The 20,374-nt window shown below is 35.7% G+C and overlaps 1 pseudogene; it reads right to left on the bottom strand.

Moving 5' to 3' along the window:
• LOC125079807 (AP-5 complex subunit mu-1-like) overlaps positions 1-19,284 on the bottom strand; it is a 47,185-nt pseudogene extending 27,901 nt beyond the window's left edge.
• Between the last annotated feature and the right edge of the window lie 1,090 nt (positions 19,285-20,374).

Raw genomic sequence — 20,374 nt, 5'->3', positions numbered from 1 at the left:
GATGTTTGATAAATTTGGTGAATAAATGACTTGATCTCCTCTCTATAGGATTCCTCTACTAAACTCCATTGTGATTGGACTATCATTGGGATCTGTGGAATATGTATTTCTTCTAAAGCAGAAAAACAATGTCAGTAATGAAATTTTTATTGTATTTTTTTCCTAGGCTAATCCTATTACTAGGGCCCATGAGATTACTTTTATGTACTTTTATATAGGTTTTCCAATTATCTCTCCTTTCTTTTATCTACTCAATTTTTGCTTGCTTGGCTCCTAACTCCATTAATGGTTAAGTAGATTCTCTTTCACTACTTCACCTACATTACCATCCTGCTTATGTATCTTCATGACTCCTCATTTCTTTGTGTGTTATGCTGAAATCTCAGCAGATTTCTTTAAATTCTTCACTCATCAAATGGGAATCAAATATAATCGTCAAAACCACTTGTGTCATGTTATCATAAATAAAATAAAACATAAAGACCCTAAAATGAGACACTATTTATTTTCCTATTTTATATCTCCAATTTTCTTATTTTTATGTATGGGTTAGTAATTTGACAAACATTAATATAATAGAATATTAAATCTTGAAAATGTAATATGTAAATTATATGATTTAGCTTAATATTAGCTTGAGGAATTTGTTCATGTAAAATATTGGTAGAATGACAATTTTCACCATAGATTATCCTAAATTTATAGTATTAGCAGTTTGTGTCTAAGGTTTCCCTGGCAGCATTTAATTAAAAAAAGTTTTTATAAATAAAATTATCAAAATATTAAAAAGATAAAAATAATACTATAATGAAATGTATATTTCATTCAGCTTCAGTAACTATGAACTGATGTCTGTCTGTTTCATGTGTCCCTCTCTCCCAAATCTTTTTTATTTTTAATTTTTTTTAAAACTGGAGGATTTTCACACACTCCCAGACACTATGTTATTTCATATTTTCATACATTTCATTCTTTCATAAAGACATATATACTGATATGGACTTCTGTTTTTTTTTGTTAACCAACGTGACATTATCAATCTTTAAAAGTATCAACATTGATTACATAACGCCATCTAGCATCAAGCTCATATATAAATTGTCCTAGATGACTCATAGAGTTTATTTTACACTTGCTTGGTTCAAATCAATTTCCAAATAATTTCCAAATATTCATATGCTTATTATGTTTTTCAAGTCTCTTTTAATCTATCTATATTAGTGCTCCTCCCTTTAGCTTTTAAATTTTTATTTGTTGGGGAAATAAATGTTTTATGGAATCTTCCATATTTTGTATTTGACTGATTGCTTCTCTTTTTTTTTTTTAAGATTTTATTTATTTATTTGACAGACGGAGATCACAAGTAGGGAGAGAGGCAGGCAGAGAGAGAGGGGGAAGCAGTCTCCCCGCTGAGCAGAGAGCCCAATGTGGGGCTCAATCCCAGGACCCTGGGATCATGACCTGAGCTGAAGGCAGAAGATTTAACCCACTGAGCCACCCAGGTGCACTGACTGATTGTTTCTTGATTGGATTTTTTTAACTCTATCCCTTTGATTTATGATAGATTCGTAGTTAGAGCCAGAGGCTCTGTTAGATTCAGGTTCTGATTTTTAGGCTAGGATAATTCACATAGGGCCATGTGCACCTCCTTGTATCACTTCATGAAGCACTTCACATGGTCCTGTTGTCCCCTTTTGTGATGCTGAGACTGAACTGGGTTCAGGAGGTGTGATCCTGCCTTGCTATTCAGGCAGTGTTACATGGAAAGTATAAGTGTTCATGTTTCTTTTTATTGTTGTTGCATGCGTCCAGTGCTAAGTCATTTTCAAGAGGTGCCACATTTTAATATGCATAACATTTCTGTTCTCCAACTCATCACTTTCAGCTCTGTTATTAAACACAACTTGGGTAAAACCTGTCAAAATATACTTTAGAAGTCTTGGAACTTAGGAAGAGATAGGATTTATTTATTGATTTATTATGCTTCCTTTTTTTTAAATTTAATTTTAGTTTTTCAGTGTTCCAAAATTCATTGTTTATGCACCACACCCAGTGCTCCATGCAATATGTGCCCTCCTTAATACCCACCACCAGACTCACCTAACCCCCCACCCCTCTCCCCTCTAAAACCCTCAGTTTGTTTCTTAGAGTCCATAGTCTCTCATGGTTCATCTCCCCCTCCAATCTCCCCCAATTCACTTTTCCTTTCCTTCTCCTAAAGGAGATAGGATTCAGATTAGTGTCCTAGGATACAGAAATGGTTCAAGACACATGAAAAGCAAATAAAGAATGAAAATCAATAATTCAATAGAAGCAAGGAAAAAAGCCACAAGTATCAACCCCAATAGTCTCTAGAAGCACTGGGACTAACTACACTTCCCAAGATATATGAGATTAGAATTTGAATGGAATAATTAAATCTTAAATCTTAAAGGCAAAAATGAGATCAGCTCAATGGAGAGGTCCAACAACTGATTCATTCATCAAAAAAATTATTTGAGGGGCTATTACCCAGTAAAACAGTTTAAGTCCTATTATGGACTGAATGTTTGTGTCTTCCCACCACCATAACCACCAAACTTATCTTAGAATCCAAAGATCCAGTGTGATGGTATTAAGAAGTGAGACCTTTGGGAGGTGGTTAAGTCTTAAGGAAAGACCCTCATGAATAGAATTAGTGCCTTTCTAAGTGATCCACAGAACTTTCCCATTCCTTCTGGTGTGTGAGTATGCCATGAGATCACTGTCTCTGTACCAGGAAGCTGGCCCCACCAGACAACCCTTTCTTGCCATCTTGATCTTGGAGTTCCCAGCCTCCAGATCAGTGTTGTTTAAATCACCTATTCTATGGTATTTTTGTTAGAGTGGCTGAAAAGGACTAAGACAAAGTGCTCCCCACTTTTTTCTTTTCCTAAACTAGATATAATTTCTAAACTTAAAGTTATGCAGCATGTTTGATGAAAATAATTTTAGTTTACTGAAGACAAACCACAGTAGAAGTGAACATGCACACAAAGAAATTTATGTTCCTAGGAGGAAGAAAAAAGCAGTGTTTTGTCTGCTTGGGGGATTCTTCCTGTTAAGGTGTGATCCGTGAGTTTATGAATATGTTATTCTTCTTTTATTTAAACTTCAAAAGATTAGAGATAAGTAAAACTAGCAAGAGATATATATTTGTCATCACACTTAAGTGTAAGTATGCCTTTATAAATGAAAATATCTGGGATTCTGTAAAGTTACATTCATCTTCAGGATGGTACTGTGAGTTTAATAGATGAGAAAACTGTGCTCAGTGTAGATAGAAGGTCTTGTCACCAATAGAATTGACTTGGAAGCAAAGATTCTTGACTCCATTTTCAGTGCTTTCATTATGCCACCAATAAACTGGAAAATAATGACAGGTAAATTATCAGAAGAAACAGAAGGTGTCTATAATGTAAATTAAGAAACAAGAAATTAAGATATAAAACATTAAAATAAATAAATAAGTAACAAATAAAATATTAAGTATTCTAAGTACAAAGTATATACAAAGTATTAAATATAAAGTTTTGAAGTATGTGTGAAAATAAAATTTTCTGTTTTTAAAAATTTTTTAGGGGCGCCTGGGTGGCTCAGTGGGTTAAGCCGCTGCCTTCGGCTCAGGTCATGATCCCAGCGTCCTGGGATCGAGTCCCACATCGGGCTCCTCGTTCTGTGGGGAGCCTGCTTCTCCCTCTGCCTCTGCCTGCCACTCTGTCTGCCTGTGCTCGCTCTCTCTCTCTCTCTCTCTCTCTGACAAATAAATAAATAAAATCTTTAAAAAAATTTTTTTTACCTAAAAATATCTATTAGCTATAATTTTTATGGGTGTAAAAAAATACAAGCCATGAACATAAAAAACTACATTATTCTTCTTTTTTATTTTTTTATTTTATTTTATTATCATTTATCAGAGAGAGAGAGGGCGAGAGAGCGAGCACAGGCAGATAGAACGGCAGGCAGAGGCAGAGGGAGAAGCAGGCTCCCTGCCAAGCAAGGAACCCGATGTGGGACTCGATCCCAGGACGCTGGGATCATGACCTGAGCCAAAGGCAGCTGCTTAACCAACTGAGCCACCCAGGCGTCCCTACATTATTCTTCTTTTGCAAATTGCAAAAGTGATATAAAATATCCCATAAAGTAGTTATACTTTAGTAAAAAGGAAAAATAATTTTAATTAGCAGCCATATTTATTAAATATAATTTAAATATATGACATAACAGTTTTAGAAAACATTTGAATTTTATATTATATATTTAAAATTCATAAAACATATGAATGTTTTGATCAGCATCTGTTTGAACTATCTCATATTTTTTCCTATGTAAGATAGGACAATGTTCTCCAAGACCCATGTGCCTTTCTGTATTGACAGAAATTTTCATTCCTCTGTATGCACCTCATTCTCTGAGGGAACATCTGTCAATTGCAATCTGACTTGAAGAAGTTGGAGTACATGCTTTCTTTTTGATTTGGTACATTATAAGAAGGCAGACTGAATTGCCCTTGAGTAATAATTTGGAATGAGGCCCTAAATAAGACTTTTTTTGAGTTAGCTTATGGCTGTTCCAAGATTCAGATAAAACTGTCCAGTATAGTGGGTGATAAATTCTCTGGTTTTCTAATCTCAGATAGAATTAGTAAGAGGACTCTTAAGCAATTTATCAACAATTTCTCTACATGCAATATGATATCCTTGGTATTGTGGGAAAAGAAAAGCACCATAATACAGAATTCCTGTCCTAAAGAAGTTTATACTTTATGGGAGAAGACAGGTGTTTAAGTATATACACAGCAATGTGACTTAAACCACAGCTCGCTACAATTCCTGTCATGACAATTTGCCCAGTGGTAAAAAGAGATAATAAAATCTAGGAACAGAGAAATTTCTAAGGCATAAAACAACTTTTATTAAATGCTGCCCCCACACCAAAACATAAAATAAGATATTTTTTATTTATCCAGGTGAAATCTGAAAAGCCACTTCCTAGCATGGCGATATACACTTAGAAGTTTGCTAGGCTTATGTCATATCATCAAGTCTTCACAACATCTCTGAAATTAGTGGTATTAACTCTATTTCATTGATAGGGGCAATTAGAGGTGCCAAAGCCTTGCTGTTTCTACAAGTTCCCTCTGAGGGCGAGCCAAAGTAAGAACCCAGGTAATTTAGACTTGAACATTTATATTCATTCTACTGAGCCATTCAATATTATTACTAAATGTTTTAATTTAAATGTACCTCATTCAGGTACATTTTAGAAGTTCTGCTAATACCCATCCTGGATGTCTCTTTAAAGCCTATCCACATAGCCTCTTTAGGAAATTCTAAGAGAAAATATTCAAGATTATCCTCCAATTTTTAAAAAGTAAAAAGAGGAGCTATGGAACTTAGAAAGATTTTCCCCTTCGGGACCAATCTTTTTTCTACGTCATTCTGGAAAAAATCACTTTCTGAGGAAGTAAGACGTAACCTCAATGGAGGTGGTGTTTTGCTGGATGATACATGCAATCATCATATGATGTTATGGGTTAATATTAATGAAGGGATGAAACATACACAGAAACTTTGTGGCCTAATGCCTATCTTCTGCCTCATGGCACCCTCTAAGGTCTCAATGTTGGCTTAAGCTGGCTTCCTCCCACCCTTCCTGCCTGCTTGCCCATCTGGAATCTCTCCTTCATTTTCCTCCTTCTTTCTTTTTCTCTCACTCTCTTTTTTGTACTTCCTCACTCATTTCTCTTATTCTTTGTTTTCCTCATCCCTTCCATCTCTTTTCTCTCTCCTTTCTCCCTTTCTCCACTCTGTCTCTTGCTCTCTTTGTCCCTTTCTGTCTCCTCACTTTATTCCCCTTTTTAAATTTTTAAAAATTATTTTTATTAACATATAATGTATTATTTGTCCCAGGGGTACAGGTCTGTGAATCATCAGGCTTATGCATTTCACAGCACTCACCATAGCACATACCTTCCCCAATGTCCACAACCCAACTACCCTATCCTTACCCCCCCAACCCTCCAGCAACCCTGTTTGTTTGTGAGATTGAGAGTCTCTTATGGGTTGTCTCCCTCCAGATCCCAACTTTATTCCCCTTTTAAGTGAAAGTCTCTCTCTCTCTCTCTTTTAATGCTACACAGTAAAAAATAATTGTATCTCCCAAAGTATTTATTCCTCTGATATTCCTATTTCTTGTCTGGACCACTTTTTAAATGTATTTATTATTTGTTTGTCTATTCACAGTCACGAGCTTAATATATGACAAAGCAAGCATTGTAAATCAATAATGAAGAGATAGCATATCAATACTTGTTGGAAATAATCAAATTAGGTCTTCATCTCTATAATGACCACTTGTTTCCTGCTGGTCTCCCCAGCCCAAAATATTTCCCCTTCCTCATAACTACTCCTCCCTGGATTCTTTGATATAAAAAAAATCAGATCCTCAGAGAATGGCTTGCTTGGGCCACTTTTAAATGTTCCTGTGGGGGAACATTGGATAGAAACAGCTGCATTCAAAAGAAAAGTTTCTGACAAGGCACATACGAAAAAAAAATTACAGCAATCACTTTCACAACTCTGGTTAAGCCAAAATTTGTTTGTGTTGCTGATTGTTCTATAGTAAAAACTGCCATCAATGAACAATGCTTTCCATTCTTAGCACATTTAGAAATTATGTAAATTAAAAGAGGAGACAAGAATATTCTGATGCGCTTGAGTATATCTCTGTGTAATGACCACAGTTGTCCCATTTATCTCTTCAAACTGTCAGTATCAGAGGCTTCCAATGGAGAGACCAGATTAAAAAGGCAAATGAATCATAAATAAGCTTGCTCATCCTTTCTGCAGATGACTGTCTAGTTTTTGCTTTAGCTTTATTTGAAATATACATGTCTGGTGGAAGCTAATATGGGACTTGGAAGGGATAATGAATAGGGAATGTATCATTCATAATGGTAAGAGAGACTTTAAGTGTTGAGGCTTTTAAATTTCATTTGGGATCTGACGTATAGGATTATCTGTATTTGGATTTAGAGCTATCAAAATTTCCATGAAAATGGCATGGGAAAAAGATAGTGGCTTGAAATGCAAATACATTCTTCAAGTCAAGAAGTAAATATTTCTTACATTGGCATCAAGTTTTATCTGCTGTAAATAAATGTGTATTTTTTGTTACTAGTTTAATCTTGTCAAATTTATACCATTAAGTAGATCATTAAACAGAGAAATATGGTGAGGTTTATTGTGTGGTGGATAGTGTTGATTGCCTACCCCACAGCTATCATATTTCTCTGATACCCCTGTCCATAAATGTTTGCATGCAATTCCCGAGATGCTGAAGCTAGATCAGGGCAGTCATCAAGCTCATGCTTATGTGACAGAATGAAAAAATAGAAGGTTTTAGGAACCTTGATGAGCTTCTGAATTAACTTTGGAATTGTTCAAACTCCGCATTTTAGTTGGGCAAGATCAGAGACTGGTAGACCCCTGTTAGAGACGATGGTTTTTCTACTTACTGTGAATCTATTCTTGTGGTTTCAGAGATAAGTTTTACTTTTGCAGCAGTAACAAGAAACAAATAGTTGCATTTTGACAGCTCGTGTAGCAGTGATGTTTGAAGACACATATAACATTCACTTGGAATGATGTCTCAGGCCTTTGTTTTTTGAAGATTTTATTTATTAATTTGACAGAGAGAGAGAGAGAGAGAGAGAGAGTGAGAGCGCACAAACAGGGGGAGTAGCACACAGAGAGAGGGTCAAGCTGGGGCTTGACTCCAGGGTCTCTGGGATCTTGACCTAAGCCAAAGGCAGATGCTAAATGGCTTAACTGCTTAACTCTCTGAAACACCCAGGTGCCCCGGTTTTTGTTGTTATCCAGAAACTATGTAACAGTCCTAAATTCTTGGAGATACTGGCAGAATCAAGACCCTGTTTCCTATACCAATGCCCTTAATAACCCATTCTTATATGAACTTCTACTCATTCTCTGACCCACTTTTCCAGAGCCTTCACTCCTGGTTTCTCAGAGAGCTTTGGAAAGAAGCTATACCTGCACCAACGTCCTTGTATCAAGCTCTGCTTTTAAGTAGATCTCTTGCTAATACACCAATTGTCAAATATATCTAGTGTCATAATTTTAGAAATTTAAATTGTATACTTTCCAAATGATCAGAAATAATCAAACTAAGAAAGTTTTGATTTTGCTTGGTTAAACCAACTGGTTGTAAATTGACTGCTGTTAAGGGCTACAAATCTTCTATCTGACTGGTGAAGGAGGGTGGGTATGGCTAAGGTGGAAACCAGTCCCCAGAACGCTGATGCTAAGGTGAAGCTCACAATTTGGAGTAAAATTAGATCTCAGAAATCTGAATCTCAAGCATCATTAATTGAAAACCTAGTTAGAGGTTTCCTGTGTGACCCAAAGATAAATGTAATTTTAGTTTAGCTATGATTTTATGAGTTTGAAAGTGTTTTTTACATTCTACTCATTGCACTCCTACCGCCAACCTTCCCCCTTTATGATACCTCCCCACAATTTATGGAAAATCTTCTGTATGGAGTCATATCATCCTAGCTCAGTTTAATTGACTATCATCACATGGTATATGCAATTACTTTGTATGTACATGAGAAAAGCCTTTTTAAAATAATGAGCTAAAATTTCAATAGGGGATGATTTAGTTGATTTTATATTTTAAATGGTTTTTTTTGGGGGGAGGGACCAATAAATGGATAAGCAAATAAGGTATATAATTTAAAAATGAGAAGGTAGTAAAGTCCAAATATACATCTTTATCAACTGTATTTTATAAATATAATTTAGATGTTGAATATATAAGAGACATGTAAGCAATTGCAAGAAAATACCTGTGGTCATAATGTAGTCTTCTCCCTCCTGGTATCTTTTCATAGAAACATCAAAACTTTACTATATATGTACTCTCTACTAAAATCATATGTTTATTGGAGGCAGGTGCAATGTCTGATTTATCTTTACTGCACCCACTGTATATTACCATAGTGCTTTACATAAATACTTCATACTTCACCTCCCCCTCACATACACTCTCCTGAATTTCAGAATCATATTACCAACTGCCTACTTTACATCTGCACTTGGATGCCTCATGGCAACTCAAGCTAACCATGCCCATATCCAAATACTTGATTTCACCCTGAATGAAATGTATTCTTTCCATTGTCCTCTCATTTTAGTAAATGTAAATGCCATATGTTGGTTGCTCAGGCAGAAGTGATAGGTATTCATCTTTGGCAACTATCTTTCCATCATGACACACATCTATTCCACAAAACAACAACAACAACAACAACAACAAAACAAAACAAAAAAATACCTCTATTAGCTTTTCTTTCCCTATTGATCTACTTGACCACTCCTGACCACTCTACCCTTAACATCCTTTTCCAAATTATCTTATGTCTCATTGAATTATTGAAGTTCCTTCATTATTGACCTCCTTCCTACCACTTTCTTCCTCCCTTACTGTGTATTCCTCACTCAACTATCAGAGCTACCTGGCTCACTGAGTCAAAATCTAGCTTGTCATCAGTGATCTGGACCTCTATTACTTCTCTTACCTTACCTCTTGATATTCTCTTTCTTGTCTACTCTGCTCTAGGACATTTCTTCTTTTCTGTTCTTTGGATCTGCCAAGGAACCTTTTGTCCTAGGACTGTTACACTTATCGTTTATTCTGCCTGATATGGTCTTACTTTAAATATCTGATGTCTTACTCCCTGTATTAGTTTTCTAGGGATGCTGTAACATACTACAGACTTATATAACAGAAATTCATTTTCTTATAGGTCATTGGGCTAGAAATCCAAGATCAAAATATCAACATGGTTAGTTTCTCCTGAGGACTCTCTCCCCTTGTCTTGTAGATAGCTGCCTTCTTCCTTTTGTCCACACATGGCATATGATTTTTTTTATTCTTCATAGAAGGGCGTCAGTCCTATTGGAATAGGGCCCCATCCTTATGACTTCATGTAACCTTACTTATCCCCTTAAGGGCCTTCTCGCCAAATAGAGTCCCATTGTGGTTAGGGCTTCTACCTACAAATTTTGGGAGAACATATTTCAGTTTATAACATTTTCTTATTCTTTTCATGCCTCACTCTACCAGCAAGGGCTTTTCTGATCAGCCTCTGAAAATTGCATTCCATTCACCATCACCCTTTTATCAACCCCCATCCATTCTTCAGAGCCTAGGTTTCACTTTCTTACATTCCAGATAGTGTGGATGCATGTATTCATTTTCTTTTAGGAGTGATGGTAGGATGGGTGATAGTTCAAGATCTGGATTAGAAGGTTGATAGAAGAGGGGGCTCATGGAAGGGGGAAGGTGCATCCTTTAGGCAAGGGGAGAAGAGTAGACCATCTGGACACCTGAACCAGGCTATGGATATCACTGGTTTGTTTTTTAAAAGGTTTTATTTAATTATTTGATACATATAGAGAAAGTAAGAGAGAACATGAGAAGGGGTAGGAGCAGAGAGAGAAACAGACTCCCCACTGAGGACAGACCCCAATGTGGGGATCAATCCCAGGACCCTGAGATCATGACCTGAGCCGAAGGCAGAGGCTTGACTGACTGAGCCACCCAAGCGCCCCTGAATATCACTATTAGACTTGGACAAAGAGGGAGCAACAGTAGGAGTTAAAATGGATCCCAATCAGCCAGAGGTGCACCCTGGCCAACCTGAAACTGCATATCCCATCAGTTTAACTGACGCCAATAGAGTGCCTAAGGATGGAGCAGTCATACTTGAGGAGTCATCAGTCCGGAGAATAGCACAACACATTTAAGTCAGTTTTAGAACCCTGTTCATGTGATGGTATGTGCACAGTAAACCCCCTCATACTAGCAGACACTACCTTGAAGTATAGCAGGGACAAAAGAGGAGAACTGAAACACTGAGTATATATCTCAAAGAAACCAATCTCCTATAAGTATATCTCAAGTTATAAAATTAAACTGAGATGTCCAGAATTCACATTCCTCTCCCTCAAAAAAATAAACTTTGGTTCTTTTTTATCCTCCTTACCAGTGCTTGCATGGGATGCAAGAAGGATCCATGAGAATATGTCACTTTTAGAGAATAAATATTTTTCTGCAAATTTGAATGTACTATGCATAATTCCCAAAAAACTAGAAATCCTATTCCAGGAAAACTAATGCTACAGATCACATATATATTTTGAAGTATATGCACGTTTAAGGTTGTTCAGACTCAACTTATGCCCGAAATTCACTCTTGGTTCTGTCAGATCATTGATTTGACATTGATCTGATTTGATTATATGTAGATAGATGATATCAGCTCTAATATTGAGGAAGTAGACAATGCAAAATAATTAGTCACAAAGCTCTTTTGTAAGCCTCCAATATAATGAACTCTGGGCAAATTAGCCCGTAAGCATAATATCTCCCATTTTAATTTGATTTCTGAGCTCCAGAATTAGGAGAGCCATCAGTAAGATCCGTTGTTATTTTGCCCAATATAATTAGAGGACCAGCAATTTGATCTTGCCTTGATGACAAAACAATTATCTATGGCATCCCCCTTCCCATTTTGTAAAAATAAAAGCCTGTGCTTACTTAAGTTTCTTTTCTAATTAAGTAGAGCTCGCCCTGGTTTCACAGGGATGGAATGAGCAAGGTATAAATGTCAGAACTGAAGCTCAGCATGAAGATAAAGTATATCCCAGGCAGGAGGACTCACAACCATAGCAATTGTGATTCTCTAGCACCCTCACCTTATTACCCTCCTGTCTCTGTCTGTATAAACTATCAGCCTTTTTCTTTCCCTCCTGTGAGTGTCACAGTCGCTCTCCCCTCCTACCTCGCCTACATCTGCATGTGAGCTCCCAGCTATTCAGCTCTATGTCTGGTCATTTCATAGTTCTCCATTCCCTGCTACTGGAGTTGGGAGTTTTTCAATGGAATTACATTTCCTAGTTTCTCCAGGAAATTATAAGAAAATAGAAATCAATGTAAAATGCTATAACAATTAAAAAATGAACAGTTGTTTTGCTTCTTTCTTTCTTTCTTTTTCTTTTTTTTTTCTTTCCTCTTTCTTTTCCTTTACCATAGCAGAAGTTTGAAATTCTGTCAACTCCCTTGGTAAACCATTCCAATTTCTTATACCCTTTGATGACAAATTTCTCTTAAAAGACCATTTTGGAATTTTTGACATTCTGTTAGACCCACTTCTTACCTTAGCAATCAGTATTCAATATTGTGGCCCCTAAGGCAGATGATAGTTCTTAAACATGGCTTACATTTAACATGTTAAGTTTCTTTGGCTTTTTGCTCCCCACTTAACAATTTTTGTTTTTTCCTGACTTATAAAAATAGGAGTATGAACTATATATGAAATGGCTGAATCTCTACTTCTATCACTAAATAGACAATGTTCCAAATTTCTTTTTTCAAATGGTCTCTTTTAAAGTTGGGCAGTGATAGCAACCTGAATACACCAGAGAAAATGCGACCAAAACCCACAGTGTGCCTTATAGACTATAACAGAAGAAAAAAAAAGTGACATTTTTTAATGCAACTTTGCATAGTGAAATTTGCCAAGTACATGAATCTCCCCTTATAATCTTAGTTTACTTGTCTTAGCTATAGGATAACTCCTCATCGGAAGTAAAATCACCTGATACCTATTTTAGGTCTTGTGCATTTACCTACCAGTTCTTACCAAAGCCAAGTTCCTAGACTCAGAGTTCTTATGTGTCAGAAAAGCATGTGTACAGATGCTTTAGCTGTGTCACATTGAGCAAATTGCTCAATCTTGCTGATTTTGTTTGTATTGGTATAACACGAACCATCATACCATCTTTGTAAAATAGTTCTGAGGATTAATGAATTAATAAAGAAGTTTAAGCACTTTGCATGGTGCCTAGCAAATAATAAAAGCTTACTAAATGATCATTGCTTTATTTCTTTAGTTTTATTATCATTTCCAATTTTCTTGTGGAGAAGAAATTCTCTCTGGGATTTTTGTTTTCTCTAAGGATTGTGTAAAACATATTGACAAGCTATAATTAAAAGGCAATTCTCCTCTTGTTGTGGGCAAATAAGCATTTCTAGGAAGCACTCTTGTAACCTTGCATTTTTTCTGGTCACTAGGTTACATAAAAAGACTTATTAGAGCGTTGCTAAGTGAGTGGTACATCTCTTCTTCCCATATGACATCAGGTCTCCCACAAAGTGCCTGTTTTGAGCTTTCAGAAGAGAGTAGAAATGATTCATCTGTCCTATATCCATTGAGTTGTTGAAACCCTGAGATAATTGTAAAATGTAGTTGAAAATTCTTTAACACTCCTCCCATTGATAGATAGCATTTATATCTTTTCCTCTTCATCTGTACAGACTTGTAACTGTTTTACCCAATAGAGTACAGCAGTCCTGACTCCAGGTGACTTCTAAGGCTAGCAGATATAAAGCCATGACACTTCTGCTCTTTTTCATGGATCCCTGAGCTACCTTATGAAAAGTTCAACTACAGTGAGGCAGCCATGCTGTGAGGAAGTCCAAAGAACATGGAACGGACATCTGTAGCTCCAGGGGATAGTTTCAGTTAAGCTCAGAACTGCAGTCATCCCCGCCCAGGTGCCAGGTATGTGAATGATAAGCCTCCAGCTGAGTGTCGCCACACCCCCACCCCAGCCTTTCAGTCAAATTCAGGGAAGTCTTCCCAGCGAAGTCCCCAGACAGTGTGAAACAGAGTCAAACCATCAGTTCTGCCTTGTCCAAATTCCTGACCCACAGAATCTCTGAGCATAATAAAATGGCTTTTGTTTTATGCCACTTACTCATGGGGTAGCTTGTTATGCTGTAATTTATAACTGGAACACTCTCAGAATTTTAGTAGATCTGCTGGGGCAGAGAGGTGATTATGGAATGATCAGTTAAGACTTTCCCAAAGAAATCTATTCAGATGAGGACAAGGAGAGCTGGGAGTACAGAGTGGGCTCAAACAAACAACTTCAAGGGAACCTGCCATATGGTAACATATAGGATTGAGAAATTAACTTCAAGAAAGTCTAGACCACCAGGTTTAGGGGACTAGTGTAACAGAATTCCAATCTCCTAAAGAAGAGGTTGTGGAGGAAAATATTAAATAGAAGAACACCACACAGATTTAAAAACAATCCATATAATCAATTGCTGAGAAACCAGCAAAAATATCAATTGGACTATATCAGTTAAAACTGATCTGTGCATTTTACTGATTATTGCCAGATTTCTTAATTACAACCAAGGTGTTTTATCTGTAAGGCTGGGAGGTTTGAAATGCCCCAGGATATTTTAAAAATACTAGTGTATTCCAAGAAGATAATTGTTCTTTCATGTTAAACATATATCTCCATTAAAAATTTACTTTAGTATTAAAATTTAAAAACAAAATAAAAATTTTCTCTTTCATAAAATATTCACATATACCTTCAGAAACAAGATCTATACATTATAGATTAGCAGTCAAAAACCTATAATGGTATTTGACACATGGCAAAGTAACTCCATTTGGGAACAGTGACAATCAAGAGATTTCAAAAAGAAACCAGGCATTCCAGTTGAAAAGCTAATCCAAATGTGAGAGTTTTAAAAAATGCTTTGTTTTTGGGGCACCTAGATGGCTCAGTGGGTTAAGAGTCCCACTCTTGATCTTGGCTCAGGTCATGATTTCAGGGTCTTGAAATCAAGCCCTAAGAGGTTTCACGCTCAGGAGGAAGCCTGCTTTGGATTCTCTCTCTCCATCTCCCTCTGCTCCTCCCTTCCAATTCCCCAACCTTGCACACATGCTCTCTCTCTCTCTCAAAAAACAAACAAAAAAATGCTTTGCTTTCTTTAATGTGATTTGAATGTTTCCTAAATGAATGCAGATGTTTTTTCTAACAGATCTATGTCAAATTGTTAAAAGATACATTGTGGCATGTGGCATGTTGAAAGATACATGTGGCATGCATAAAAGCAACATACAGACATTTGTCATGCCTTACATTATCACCAGATTTGGAGCTATCTGCAGCACACAATAGTCAAGAATATAATAGTTCATGGTTCTTAGATAAGGAATTGTTTATTTTTCTTCAACTCTGTCCCATATATGCCTGTTTCTACTTCTACATTTTGTTGGTGATCCTCTAGGCTATTACTGGGCAACATTTTACCACTGGCTAAGATCTTTGTGGTGAAGATTAGCATCCAGATGCAGCACTCTTTCTTGTTCTCCTGCAGGAAGCACACACACGAAGATGGAAACTTTCAGGATATTACCCATGTTCTTCAGCTGTAAACAGGGGTACAAATTGAGACTAGAATCTCTTCTGCAGATGATCCATTCTTTGGGTCAACTTGGGAATTGTGGGGGTTGTTAAACCTTTCTTACATATCCTGGCTTAAGCCATAGTCCTTAGTCAACTTTTTTTTTTTGCCATAATTATGCATAGAGGCTTATAAATTTGCGAACCATTTGATTTTTGATTGATTGCCTTTGTTCTATTGAGACATCTTTGGCATATAAAGTTAGAACGTATTTAAAGTGTCCAACGGATTTTCACTTCACTTTTCTTTTTGCCTCAGTTGAAAAACAGAGGGTTGGAAGAAGGCTTGAGTACTAGGATTATTATTAATACCTAAACAAAGGCCTGAGAGTATTTTATAAACTGCTTTGAGAAGATTTGTCTTACATCTTCAGAATAAGAAGAGATGTACACTAAAACTCATTTGATGGCCAGGCCTTGCAGCTTTCATGTTTCATGAAAGTGAGTGCCTTGCTTCCAACTCTAGCAGTTTCCCAGAAGAAAGTTCAGAGGTAACTTTGAAGTGTTGTTACAGATAACATCTGTATTTGATGTTTGCAGGAGACAGAGCTTTTGAGTATATATTTGACATATTACAGAAGTATATTCCACTGATAATTTGTTGTTGTTGTTGTTGCCTAAACATATAATAGAAGCCATAACATTAATCTTCATAAACTCCTATGTTGGTTTCCTAGAGTTAACATTACAAGGTACCACAAACTGGGCATCTTAAAACAGTAAAAATTGACTATATCATAGCTCTAGAGGCTAAAAGTCAAAGATCAAAGTGTTAGCAGGGCCTCATGAAACCTGTGAGGAGAATCCTTCTTTGCTTCTTGTCAGCCTCTGGTGATTTTCTGTCTGTCTTTGGCATCCCATGGCTTGCAGCTGTCAATCTCTGCCTTTGTTGTCCCATGATATTCCCCCTCGGTGGGTGTGTGTATCTCTGTCTCTTCTGTTCTTATAAGGACACCAGTCATATTAGATTAGAAGCCTTTTGTACTCCAGTATGACTTCATCTTAATGGGTTATGCCTGCAATGATCCTATTTCAAACTAAGGTCGTTCTGAAGTACTGGAGGTTAGGACTCCAACAGAACTTTTAAGAGTATGCAATTCCACCCATAATGGTCTCCTAAGAGTAATTCTTAGTTTTATTTTAGTATACAGTTTTAGATCACATTTTCTTCCCATTTCCTAAATTGCAACAGTTAGAGCAAATTATAGACAGGCACATTTATGTATAGTCTAGTATTTCCAAAATATATAATGATTTTAACATCTATCTCAGAAGCTCCTTTCCTGCATCCTTCCTTTTTATTTTTTGTCTTTCTTTGTCCTTTATAAAAGGGCAAACGATGCAAGAATACATCCCCAAATGATTGAATTTATCCGCAAATTGCTTCCAGGTGCTCATATCACTTTCTCTCCATCTTCAACTGAAAGACCAAAAAAAAAAAAAAAAATTTCAATGTCATTGAAGAGCAAAATCATGGGGAATTTAAATAGTTTTGGTTTTCACCTCATTTTCCTTCTGAAATATTTCTTGTTTACATTTCTCTGGTTTACATTTACTTATACTTACCATATTACACCACTAGTATCATTGTGAGATTTTTGTTCATTCTTGATTTTTCAGTTACCAACATAGCACGTGGTTCACAATAGGCACTAAGTAAGAGTTGATTGACTTCAATGTGGAGTTTTCAAGTGCTTTAATTCACTTGAAGATATCTAAAGTATGACAATCTCAAAAGGATTTATTGGTAAGAAAGAAGTCAGAACAGATTAGTTATAAATACACAAAAGAAAGAGTTGAAATTCAGAGGACATGTCTATATTCTGTTTTTTATTGCATATGTAAATGGTACTTTAAAGGTGTTTGAAATGACTATTACTCCGTTATAAACTCAATATATGATTTTAATTTAATTGGCATTCCTCCACCTCTGTTGCTTATAAGAAAAAGTAAAAAAAAAAAAGATACAGTTAACAACTGCATATATTTGCCTAGATTTGCCAAATATTGACATTTTTAAACTGTTGTTGACATCCTCCCTCTCCCCTCAATCTTTTGAAAATAAATTAAAGGGATCATGACACTTTATCCCAAAATACTTTAGCAAGCATCTCATAAGAATAAAGACATTTGCAGCAACATCCACTGAAAAGTAAGATTAATTCAATAATACCATCTAATACATAGTCCATATTTAGTTTGCACCAAAATTTCATTTATCATTACTTTAAAGTCAAGGATCCAGTAAAAGTTGATGTATTTGATTTGTATGCTTCATTAGTTATGTTAAATCTAAGATAGCCCCTATACCTTCTTTTGTTTTTTCCCCACAGCATATACTTTTTCATGGAGTTTATGCCACCTGCCCTACTGAGCATCCTATATTCTACATATCTCTATTTGTTTCCTCATTACTAGATTAAGATTCAACACTTTGGGACAGAATGCTATAAAAGTGATGTTTGTATGTTTAGTGTATCAATCTTGGAGGTGTGTAATATTCTATTTCACAATATTGGTAGTGTTGAATTTGGTTTCTTGATTAGGAGGCTGGCCAATATAAATTATAAAAGGTGGTATTTTTGGAAGGTGGTATGTGCATGCTCAGTTCCTCTGAAACCTTTTATCAAATGGTTTTAGCATCTCTTGATGACACTTACCTGGATGAACTGTTATATTGGGATTATGAAATGGTGTTTTTCTAATTCTGTCATTTCTTCAGAATTTTCCTATAAAGGGGAGGACCCCCTTCATCTCTATTATTAACATTGCCATCATTGCCATTATTTTTTAGTATCACTATGCTAAATTCCATGTGTTATAATCTGTTTATCTTATTATTCAATATTCAACTTAATTGAATATTGTCTCATCTTTGATTCATGGAATTCCCAGCCCACTAGCTCCTGCATCCTTGTTTTCAGGCACAGTGTTCTAAATTTTCTGTCTAAATTCATAACCATTCAATTCTCCAAGGAACCTGGTTTCTTTTTTACTAGGGAATGGTATTTTGAAACCGGTATCTGGGGCTTAGACATCCTTAGTATACTGAGATGTCATTATTTCTAAGCCCTTTGAGTGAATACAGTTAGAAAAATAGTTTTACCGGAATAGAAACCTATATTAATATGTCCAATTCTCAACCAAACCCACGGTATTTATTCTTACCCTCCCTACTTCACATTTGTTTGCTTTTAGCTTCTTAGTCAGTGAAAACTAGGGTTTTCAAAAATAGTTAGTGTATATACTCACTTGCCTTATTCCAGAATATATTAAAAACAATTTTGAATCATATGACTAATGCTTTTACCAACAACAGATCTATAAATCAATCTCAAGACTTTTTTTTTTTTTAACTTTCACTCTTAGAATTTATTTCTTGAGAAGAGTGTTAAAAAGTTATGTGAAATAATTATTTGGTCTGGTTTGCATACTTTCAATTTGATATAAAGTTAAATTTTATAATTTCTATTTTTAGTCAATTTGAAAATTTTTTCCATACTTTGTTCTGTATTTTAAATCTGCAAAAAATGGATGGGTATTAAAATTCAAACTACTTAAAAAAGATACTTGGAAAAAATCAGTCTCCCATTCCTAGTGCCTCATTTGTACCATCCACCCTGCAAAAGTAATATTTTTCATTAATATCTGGTTTATCTTTCCTATGTTTCTTTTCTTTTTGCAAAAATAAACATGAACCTCTCTCTCTCTCTCTCTCTCTCTCACACATACACACACACACACATAAACACACATAATACAAATACTCCTATTTCTCCTTCTCTCTCACACAGAATTAGCCTGCCGTATACATTCTTTCATACCTGTCCTTTTTCATTTGACAGTTCATGCTGAAAAATACTGTCAGTCTGTAGAGGTCTTCTTCGTTGTGCTTAAGTGTCATGGCACTACATTATGTGAATGCACCAAAAGCTTTTCAGGCCAGTTTCTTATGAATGTCATGTATATGGTTTCCATTGTTTTACTTTGTCACATCATTCCAGAATGAATAAGTGATAAGCATGTGCATGTATTGTTTCATGTTGGTGGGAGTGTAGCTTAACGACAATTTCTCGTAAGTGCAGCACATTATTCTTCAAAATTCTCGTAAGTGCAATTCTCATGAGATAGCCATGTTCGTAATTTTGAAGAAAATTCATCAAATTCCCATCAATAGTAGTTGCATCATTTTGCTGTCTTACAAGCAAAGTCAGATAGTGACTATTTTTCTGGGACTTATCTAAGAAGTTTATTGTTATCATATAAAATTTCCGTTAAGCATTGTCACAGTGAAAAAGATCTTACTGAAGTTTTGTTTTCCATTTCTTTTACTATGAGTAATTTAATGATCTTTTCACATATTTAAGGGACCTTTGTCTACATTTTTCTGTAAGATGCTTTCCTTGACAGATGAACTAATTTCATATTATAGAAAGTTACAAAAATAAGAGTACCCCAAACTTCATCCAGTTCCCCCTAATGTTACTATCTTACATACCATAGCACAGCTATCAAAAAGTCAATTAAATTTTTCTAACTATACACCATATTCAAATTCCATCAGTTTTTCTACTCATGTCTTTTCCTGTTCTAGTATCCTAGATACATCTATTTGATTTTGAGAACTATTTATATATTCATGGTAGTGGTTCTTTTCCTGTGATTGAAATTGCCAATATATTCTCCCAATTTTTCATTTATCTGTTCCCTCTCTCTAAAACATCCTTCTTTCTTTCACTTGACTCCACTTATTTATGCCTGACTATTTGTAAGCTGGTTAAATTCTTGTAATTCTCTCTCATAGCTCTCTCAGAGTTTTTTCCACAGCATTTATCAATTGTCAGACTTTTATGTTTGTTTACTTACTTGTTTTGTCTCTCTCCTCATTCAACTCTAAAAGCATGAATGCAGGAGCTGTGTGTAGTCACCACCATACAAACAACTGGAAGACTGCCTGCCATGTATTAACTTTTTACCATTATCATTTGAGTTTC

Source organism: Lutra lutra, chromosome 10, assembly GCF_902655055.1.
Source record: "Lutra lutra chromosome 10, mLutLut1.2, whole genome shotgun sequence".
NCBI lineage: Eukaryota > Metazoa > Chordata > Mammalia > Carnivora > Mustelidae > Lutra > Lutra lutra.
This window is presented reverse-complemented; position numbering and strand designations above follow the sequence as displayed.